The sequence below is a fragment of the Odontomachus brunneus genome, unplaced genomic scaffold, assembly GCF_010583005.1.
Source record: "Odontomachus brunneus isolate Ranch 3 - 2012 unplaced genomic scaffold, Obru_v1 Obru_scaffold_129, whole genome shotgun sequence".
Classification (NCBI taxonomy): domain Eukaryota; kingdom Metazoa; phylum Arthropoda; class Insecta; order Hymenoptera; family Formicidae; genus Odontomachus; species Odontomachus brunneus.
Window position 1 is genome coordinate 505,891 of NW_022639579.1, and position 10,344 is coordinate 516,234.

Genomic DNA, 10,344 nt, shown 5'->3' on the forward strand with positions numbered 1-10,344 from the left:
CTCTCTCTCTCTCTCTCTCTCTCTCTCTCTCTCTCTCTCTCTCTCTCTCTCTCTCTCGCTCGTTCGCTCGCTTTCTATCTCGCTCTCCCTCCCTCTTCCCTTCTCTCTCGTGGAATTAAAGGCCGCTTCGATGAGTCGCTCGAATAAAAGGAGAAGAACGGCCGTAATGATGCTCTCCCTGAAGACTGCCGCGAATTTACGTCGACGGACTCTCGTTTAAGATGCGCTCGCCGGCACTGTAACCGCTCAAATGCCGCCTCCTCCCTTTTCGCCCTCCCGCTACGAACGAAACTGTCCTCTTCTCTCGTTTAGGAAAAGAGTAACGTAATGGAAGCCGAAGATATCGGAGGAGCGATCTGGAACGTTAATGTACGCGTCATTATCGGTATTAACAGAGGCGTGCTCGATATCGATAGTGGTACCGAGAATAGTCAGTTTATACAGAAAATGTCTCATTAAACGCGTATCTTCGTGTTGATGAACGATTACAAGGAAACGAGTCACGTGTTTGTCTTAATTGAGCAATCAAACATTACGCGTGTTTATTTTTGCACACGACACGATAAAAATGATAACTGATGTAAGAAGCACGCTAATGTTCCGTGACACAATTTTCACGTCTCTGACTTGTATTAACAATCGTTACTTGATACTTGATACTTAGTTCTGAATTTAGGGTTAGATGTAAATTTTTCAGTTGACATGCATGATACAAATGACATTATATTTGCAGTAATTCCACTGAGAAACTCAAATCTAACATGAAACTTAAATATGAGTGTCTTATTTGGGGCACAGATTTTAAGCAACGACTATTAATACGGACTATTATTACGAGTTGTACACTCATAAGCTTCATAAATGCAATTCCATTTCCTAGCATGGTGACATTTGAAATTCTCCATCAAGGGCGTTGTATATAAAGTATTCGCGCATTACACATAACTGTTGAGTATCCCAAGAATTGCCGATTTCTGAGATAATCAACGAAATTGTAAGGAGAATTCTAAGAAGTGTTGAGAGATGTTTGACATCTGGTATGTCGCGATGAACTGAAGAGTCTATGATGAATCAGTAACAACACCTAAATTCTCGCTATATAGCTCTGGACGAGCGCGTGTGTTAAGAACAAGACGAAGCAGCAGATATTGGACTGATACATTGTTCGGAGTGAGGGAAAAGTGGGTGGCGGGTGAAGGAGGAGATTGATTTATGAAATAGCGAGTCCCGCATGTTAAAAACGAGTCCTTTAACGCGCTGCACCCCGGACTACCTCGGAACAACGGGTTACCGCTGTACCGAAGCACCAGAAGCGACCTGCGAAGGGAATTCAAGGAGGCGTAGTCATCCCAGGCGCATAACTCTCGGGCGTAGAGGGCAATCTCTTAGCTCGACAATGCGTCGGTGATTGTGGAAGTCGAGGGGAGGAGCGGGAGGAGGCGGCCAGAGGGGAGAAGAGAGGAGAGAAGCGCGCGCGCGGAAGGAGGAGAACCGGGCGAGGAGGAGACGAAGAAGACGAAGAAGAAGCAGCCGAGCGAGATCAGCGAGATGACGGATACCCGGTTTCACCCCGTGGAAGTCACAACAATGTTTGTTAGCTGGCGTTATGCCGGCACGCAGGCAACCTTTCCATCACGTTTCCCGGTTAAACTAATGGCCGCCACGTCGTGAGGTCCTGCGGGATGACTGCGCGCTCACGGCACACTGAAAACAGCGCATTTGTTAGGGACGGGGCCCCGAGTTCTCGCGGGATTATTACGAAAGGGCAACCGCGGGGCGAGGAGGGAGACAGAGAGAAAGAGAGACTAAAGACGGGAGGAGAGGCACGAGGTGGGCCGAAGAAGGCATCTCTCGTAGGTGCACCGAGCGCCGCGCGACGGCTCTGGAGGAAGAGCAGGAGGAGAAGAAGGGGAGGGAGCAGAGGTGAGGGCAGAGGGGAGGCCGAGAGGAGCGACGAAACAAAAGAAGAGGGAAGACCGATGCTCGGGGATAAATCAAGACTAACCAGCCGAGAGCGCAGCCTTTAATTCATGCGCGTGGGATGCGCATCGGCGGCTCTCTTCGGGACGATACCTCGGTTGCGGCGTGGCCAAGAGAACGCAGCGTCCGTGAGAGGGAACGAAGGGGGGCAAGCAAGAGGAGGAGGCGGCGGCGGCGGCGGCGGCGACGACGAGGACGCCGATCCGAGACGGCGGTGGATGAGGAATGGGCCTTTTGAGGGCACGAAGATTCGCACCTCTCATGGCGTCCGATGCGCGTAACCGTGTGGGACGGCACGGCACGGCAATGCCGTGTTTCACGAGTGTTTATGCGACGGCGGAGACGCGCGAGGACGCGGAGTTAGGCGAGGTCGTCGAGAGATTTACGAAATCCACGGGGATAAAACGCAAGCCGCACATCAAAGACAGTCGATATGCTGCTGCACGTTGCTATCTCAGACGGTCAAGTGGTTTGAGAAACGTATGTCTTGAATGTGAATCACGGTGAGAAGTCCTTCAGTCTTTCGTCAGGACGAATTTGAGAAAAACTCGACCACGTTTCATCTCTTTAATCAAGACTGAACACATGATCATCATCTTACTTATGAATTTTCAATCAAACATATATAATAACTAGTTCATAAAATACGTTGATTTCGTATCAAATAGCGTGTCAAATAATATTTTTTCATTGAACAACATGCTTTAATATAAGGTAAAAATACTAGAATTCCGTAACTTCTCATTACTTTGGTTATGCATAAATATTTAAAGACCAAAATAATAAAAATGTTAAGTTGTGAGGACATGTTCGGGCATTGGTACTTTTTCCTTTTAATGAGACAACATTTTTATTGAATATAGAAATTATGTCTCATAATATTAATGTTGTTCCTCGAAACCAAAATCCAGGTCGAACAAGTAGCAGTACTAAATCTAAAAAACGTCTTCTCCGTATATATAATCATATAATTACAGAGCACGTTATTATAACGTCGTCGAGAAATTCGGCGATTCTCCGCTATCCTTAAAACACCTAGAACACAACTCGGAAAAGTGACTCGCGATTGAAGTCGCATTTTGCAAGCGACTCGCGTGCAGTGTCGAGCGGCAGATCGTCGACGCGACTTGCCGTGGCGCGCGAAAGATCGAAATAATTTACGGGTCCGCGAGGTTCTCCCGCACGCCGCGGCCGGCGAATTGATATTCGGGCGTGCAAGCTCGGTATCATTGAGAAAGCGGACCTCGAAGGAGCACGACGCTAAGTACCGGCGCGCGCGCGCCCGGTAGCAATTTATTCATTGCGCCCGCTAACTGGCGGAGCATTGAAAACCCGCCACGGTAATCTGCATTCATTTGAATAAATAACCGATCAATAACCAATAATAAGTTGGGCAATCGCTGGTTTGTCGTCCCGGCAATCCCGGCCTCGGCGCGTGATAAACTGCCCCTGCAACGTAACCGCGCTCACTCTCGCGAACTTGACACCCACACACGCGTGCCGTGCGTGCGTACGCACCACCGCGAGAATCGCCGCAGCGTATTTGGGTCAGTGGGTGCAACAGCTGTGCCGCACTCTTCTGCGTTTCACGATCGCGACCATCATTTTTTAGCCGATGTCTCCGGTCATGTCGAAGGATAATTGCCGGTTTCATCGGCACGATAATGTCGCGTTCCGGGGGAAAAAGGATTAACATGATATGCACGACACTCTCGCGTGCTCCGTAATGAATTTTTACGATCGCCGCGCGTAGTGATCCTCGAATCCGCAGCTCGTCCGCGTGCACCACCCGTTATCGTCGTCGCCGTCGCCGCCCTTCGCCAGGAATTCTCGTAACGAGTCGGTGCGCTGAAGAAAAAGTCCAAAAGTCGTAAAGGGATACTATGTTCCGGGCGATCCTTCCGCGATCCCCCGTGCGCCGGAGAGAAACGTGCGAACGTCTCTCGTCAACCCGGCCGCACTCAATCTCACTTGCAAATGCGGGTGCCCGGGTGTCTCGCGCGTATGTATGTTTGTATGTGAGCACGCATGCATGCGCGTGAATGTGCGCGGCTGGGTGGTTCCGAAATGTGGAAGCGCAGGGAGCCGTGGAGGAGGACGGGGTCCTGTCGGGAGTCCGCAGCGCGTTCGCGCACACCGGTTCCACCAAGCCAATTTGTGACTGACGAGGCGATTGGTAATAAGCAACGGGGAGACTCAAATTGCTTGAGTTTTTCTGCGGTCGTTCATTGGGTGTTGTCGTCGAGGTAGCCCCCGAGAAAGAGAGAGAAGAGAGAGAGGAAAGAGAGAAAAAGAGAGAGAGAGAGTCCTCTCTCAGGACGCCGCGGCAAGTGGGACCCGGGGTGGGTAGAGGGAGAACGAGCTGGGACCGTGGCGAAGAAAAAAGATACGACGCGATCCAAGACGATCCCATTAACCGAGTCCCCCTTTGCTCTTCTTCCTCTTCTGCTTCCCACGAACAGAGCGCGGGGTTCGTCCCGTGTGTCCCTTCGCGATCGGATATCAACTTTTCTTCCCGCGAGTCCTCGAGTAAAGAAACCTTTACGGAGGACTCGCGGGAAGAATACTGAATACACGTAATACCGTAAACAATGGTTGCAAATTTTGTTGAGATAAATGGCGCGTGAAAGATATATATATATATATATATATATATATATATATATATATATATATATATGAACGAAACAAATGTGTTTAAGGTAAATGTACCAATGCCCGGACATGTATCCATCTCCGGACATTGTTATTATTTTTATATTTGAATATGAATATTTCAACTTTCAACGTACAATACATACATATTGGTATATGTACATTTAATATTTATATTTAATGTACATTGAAAGATGAAGTATTTAGAGAAATATTCAAAATAATAACAATATCCGAAATTAGATACATGTCCGGGCATTGGTACATTTACCTTACTTAAGAAAGTCCAGAATTTAATTCTTGAAGTCTAGATACTAAATATAAAACCTTTGACATTAAAATTACATTTTATTCCTAAAAAAAAACGTTTATGCAGTGAAATCCACGGTACAGATTAAGAAGGAGAGAGAAAGAAAACGAAATTTCGGTACACTGATCTGTCCACTATAGTGTCTCTCTTCCCTGCGTGCAACGTCGGGAATAAAAGAGCGAATGAGAAAGGGGGACCAAAGGGCCCAGAACGAAGATCCGTGGCGATCCCATTAACCAGGATCCATATTCTCCATCGGGGAAGGACCGGCAGGATGGGGGTATAAGGGGGAGCAGTCGGGTGCCCGCCCTTCCGTGTGTGTCTCTGTGCTACAGTCGAGTCCGGAGCCGCCGCTTCTGCTCCGCAGCTTCCAGAGCGGGTCCGTCCGGTGGGACGCGCAACAAGACCCGCGCGGAGGGACGGGCCGGCGGGGACGGAGACAGAGATAGGGGGCCCCTGAGTCCCTATATTATAAGCAGCCCCGAACGTGTTGCAATCATCTCGAGACAATGGCCCACCGATCGGTCCGCCTCGCAAAAAGGCCCGGGCCCCATAATAGCCGCGACGCATCGTCCACGACGCTCCGGGCAATCGTGGGGCCCTATGCCTTCTCGTTTGCTTTTTTCCCCCCACGGACGAATTCCTTCTTACCGCGACGGGACCCGCGACGTCGATTACAGAGGAGACACGAATCTCCTCCTCCTCCTCTCTCCCTCCCTCTCTCTCTCTCCCTTCTCCCTCTTCTTTTCTATTACGTTTTTTTTCATTTTTTTATTTTTTTTGTGCATCTTTTTTGTAATCTAATTCAAGTAACCTACACTGAGAAAAAGAAATAGTTGACCTAATTATAGTTATTTCTGGCCCCAGCTATATTTCTGATTGTTCTAATACGAAAATGGTAATAGTAACATGCATATATATATATATATATATATATATATATATATATATATAAAAGTAACATGCATATTATTATCACTGACATTATAATAAGATTTAGTAAAAAAAATGTTTTTCTTGTCCATAATTTATAGTAATTATTTCTCTATATAATTATGATTACAAATTTCAAATATTTTTTCTTAGTGTATGTAATAATTGTCTGGCGCTTGAGGAAACCTACACACACAATCCAAGAGCCTAATAATAAATAATAATAATTTTCTTTCTCTGCCTCTCTCTCTCTTTCTCAATTATCTTTTCGCGAGTTTCGTTCCAAGTGGAACTGTCAAAATAAAATTCGAGAAACGCTTTTACGCCTCGTCACTGATGATAGCGATCCGACGAGTGTCTTTTTCGAGAAGGACTCCGGCGCAACGTCGAAAATTTACCGGTACACAATGTAGTTTCTGTCGCCCGCAGCGAAGTTTTTTCTCCTCATGCGATGATGCATACGGTATAGAGAGAAGTTGCATAATACACGCCGCTAATTAACTCGCGCCGATTTCTCGAAGGTCACCGCCGCCGTCGTGACGGATCGCGGGCTCGAGGACGGGACAAAGAAGAAGTTCTTTGTGGACTGCCGATTATGTGTACGTCATGATTTTCGCCTTTGTAATTGTAACTGCCACTATCGAGGCATTAATTCTGCCTCGCGAGTGGTTTTAAATCATACATCTTCCTTCGACTCGCGCGAGATACACTCCATCATCGAGCCACGCAAAAAAGACATCGCAACTGAAAGAAGAGAGAGAGAAAGAAAAAAAGAGGTACACTGGCCTCGGGAAAGAGACGAGGGAAATTAAGTAACGGAATATTATGTATCCTAAGCAGTCGCGCACACATCGGCTGAACGTAAAAATAATAAAAAAAATTCACATCGCCATTATCGGTGTCTGATCTCAATTGAGTCTCTCGTTACGTGATATTCTATCGGCTCATGATTTAATATGCAAGTAATTTGGCAATGTCGCTAATAGCTAAAGATTTACTCGTATCGAAAGATAAAGATAACAGGAAGGCTCGAGAGCACTTATTCTTATATGTGTGGCAATAATTATACATCTTCAAAAACTTAAAAGAACTATATTATAAAATTATGATTTGTGCAAAAATCTCGATTTATCATAACAACTGAAAATTTATCGAGAAGAAATGCATGTGATTTAAAATGAAATCGTCGACTCTCGACTGTATGAGAGTATTAGACGGCTGTCGACCTTAGTCAACCATCGAGGGGGGTTAAAAGGATGAAAGGTCGACTGGAAGCACGTTACGAATTTTCACGCTGTATCGCGCCGCATCATCCCTTTCTTCATGTTCACAATACGCGGCGCAAAAGTTCTCGCTTCATATCATATCGGCGCAGTAGAAGCGAGAACGCGCGATCGTCTCTTTCTCTCTCCCTTTCTCTGGGAGCCCTTCGCGTTGGGCCCCGAGACATAATACAATTTCAGACTATAAAGCATGCGTGAAAGTTACCGTTGTCTACCGGGCGTCCCGCGCGAATGTCGAGGCGGTGCGGTGGTCGCGCGCGCGCGCTAACGCCGGTCGTAAAATGATAAAAGGAGTGTAGCGACAGAGAGAAAGAGAAAAGGCGGGAACGGGGGGAGCCAAGAGTGGGTCTTCTTGGAAGCTAGGGGGCTAATTGGTCCGCAGGACGAGACAGGACCATAAACTGTCGCCTGCAATCAGCGATGCGCGACTCTAGCCCGCGGCTGGATTCACTCGTGAACCTTCCTCCTCCTTTTCCTCTTTCTCCTCCTCCTCCTCCTCCTCCTCCTCCTCCTCCTTCTCCCCCTCCTCCCACCTCGCCCCGTCGACCTCGTCTGTCGTAATGCGAGGAAGAGTCCCAAGTTTTATAAGGACCCCCCCGGCCTCCGGGCGCTATACGAGAGAGAGAAGGAGAGCCTGGGACCGTGTACGAATTTACATTTAGAAAATATAATGAAGCAGCGTGAAGCGACCATTAGTCGTTCGGAGATGACAGACGGTTTCGGACCCCCGCAGGTCCTCTCTACCTCCTCCTCTCCCCACGCGACGGGCCCGGACTTCGCACAACACCGGCCAATGAAACAAAGAGCGAGGGACGGAGGGGGGCCAGCGCTAAGGTGAGACGGGGTCCTTAATGACAGAGGCGCAGTGGTTTTCATTAAGGCCGTCGTCGTCATCTTCTTCTTCGTGGATAGAATGCGAATTACGCGAAACTTTTTTACACGCGTTGAACAGGCGATAGGGTGATTAGGTAGCCGAACGATCTCGTAGGAATTCGGGCGAACAGTGTCGAGCGTGCGGAGATCGACGGGAATAAAAACGGCGAACGCACGTTAAATCGTCGCTTACCTTACGGTATTGTTAATCTCGCGGGGCTGCGTCGCGGACAGGATTTTACGACTTTGTGCTACTTCCAGGAGGCTACTCAACGTATACCACTGCTTAGTAAACACCGACTAACAGCGCACCATTATTCATTACACTTATTTAATGTATTAATTGATGAATACATTAAATCCATCAGCGTTATAATTTCCCATGCAACAATGTAGTAACACTCATATTACGCTTACAATGTCGAGTGAGAAATTACATACAATATTGATGCGATGTTATATATACTGTGTCGGCGTTTACTGGTCGCACTAGTCGTGTCAATGACGAACATCTGTCGGCGATGACGAGAAATCGCGACTCGACAAAGAATCGCGATCATCTTCGCGACAAGGACGCGCGACGTTTCTCTCCGACTCGCACCTCGGTCGAGCCTCCAAAAGCGCAATGACGATCGGCTGTCGTTCGATACGGCGGGAAATCAGCCGGCGGACCATTCCGACGGTTCACCGATCTCTCGGCCGGGCAGCCAGCTGGTGTCCGTAATTAAAGGTGCCCCGTCGTCGCGGTCGCTCCAGTTCGATTTCTGCTCGTTGCCGGCGCTCGTAAATCAGCGGAGACAGAAAAGGTCAGGCTACGATCGGGCCCGTCCCGCCGCTGAGATCCCTCCTCCTCCCATCTCCGCGAGAGATAGATCGCTCCGGGATAGATCATCGATCTATCGCGCGTCTTGCGTCGCGGTAGCCTAGGGTGCGAATCGAGGAGAGCCGAGGAGAGCGACGTCGCGAGGACGCGGACGAGGACGGAGAAGACGACGTCGCGGTCGCGGTCGCGGTCGTCGGCGACGACCTCGATTTCGCTGGGACGGAAATAAGTCGCAATTAAGCGCATTAGGTTTTTTGCGCGATCGGTGGTGCCACTTGGCACGAGTGGCGGGCCGCCGAGTCGACGTGCCCCCAAGCTAGCGAACGAAACGAGAGGGCCGAAGCGGAATAATAACGCGTTCTCCTGCCTCGCCGGTCCTCCCTTGTCCTCCCGCTCCTATCCATCTGTCAATCGTCTTTCCTCTCTGTCTCTCTCCCTCTCTCTCTCTTTCTCTCTCTTTCCTCGACGTTCAGGACCGTACGATACCGAAAAATCCGTCCTGCTATTCGTCTCTAGTCGCGAGAGCGGCGAGAGGGTCGAGAGAAAGGGGGCAACGCCGTATAGGGGCGTGCCCCTCTGATTATTATAATTATTCCGGACTCCGGTGAGGCCCCCGAGGACCGTAATTAACGCAACCACGGCCGGGACATTTTGACAGATCCCGAATTCTCGGTAATGATAAAAAATAGCCGTGCGCACGAAGGACGAAGAGGAAGGAACGGAAGAAGGGAGATGAGGAGATGGCGCAGACAGAATGGACTCGATTATCCAAGACGAAAACGACTACGACCGCGACGACACGGTTTGAGAAATCGACGAGTTAGCGAAACAATTCGTCCGCTATTCACGTGGCCCCTCCTCCCGGACTTGGACAAAAACAATCTCAGTGCGAAGGCGCGTCATCGCTCTCGCAGGCGATTAAAGCGGTTGCTGTTATTACCGCGATCGTTCTGCCCGTCCGATGAGAAGGTGTCGCCTGATAACAGGAAGCGTGGAAAGAAACTCTCTCGAGATTTATTCAGACGTCTGTGCTGTTCCTTGTCGCATACATGACAGAGGATTAATTTTGGAGAAATTATCTTTCTGGAGAAATTGATCTCGAAAGCGGGAAGAACGGAAGTTTCGTCTTTCGCGAAAATAAAATTAACTAGGACAAGTTTGCTCAATAAGTTTCTCTCGCGATCTTGAATTTTATATTCGTATCTTCTCTTCTTTGTGTTTTATATATTTTTTGTGTCGCACTGAAAGGATGTTTTCCCGCAAATTTCTGTCTAAATAAATAAAGAAACAAAAGAAAATCTCATTCGCCGACGTCTACGTTTTGCGGAGCCGTGACTCGCGCGACTTTGCAGGCTCATGATGGCGCCACCCTCACGTGGAATTGACGGAACGTGAAATTTCTGCGTGCGTATCGGAGAGCCGCGCGCGCGTATATATATATATATATATATATATATATATATATATATATATATATATATATATAT

General features: G+C 48.3%; 1 protein-coding gene across 3 annotated transcripts in view; it reads left to right on the forward strand.

Annotated features, from left to right (window-relative positions):
- Window positions 1-10,344, forward strand: part of LOC116849943 — a 336,196-nt gene that overhangs the window by 163,149 nt on the left and 162,703 nt on the right. The gene's annotated exons all lie outside the window — the stretch shown is intronic.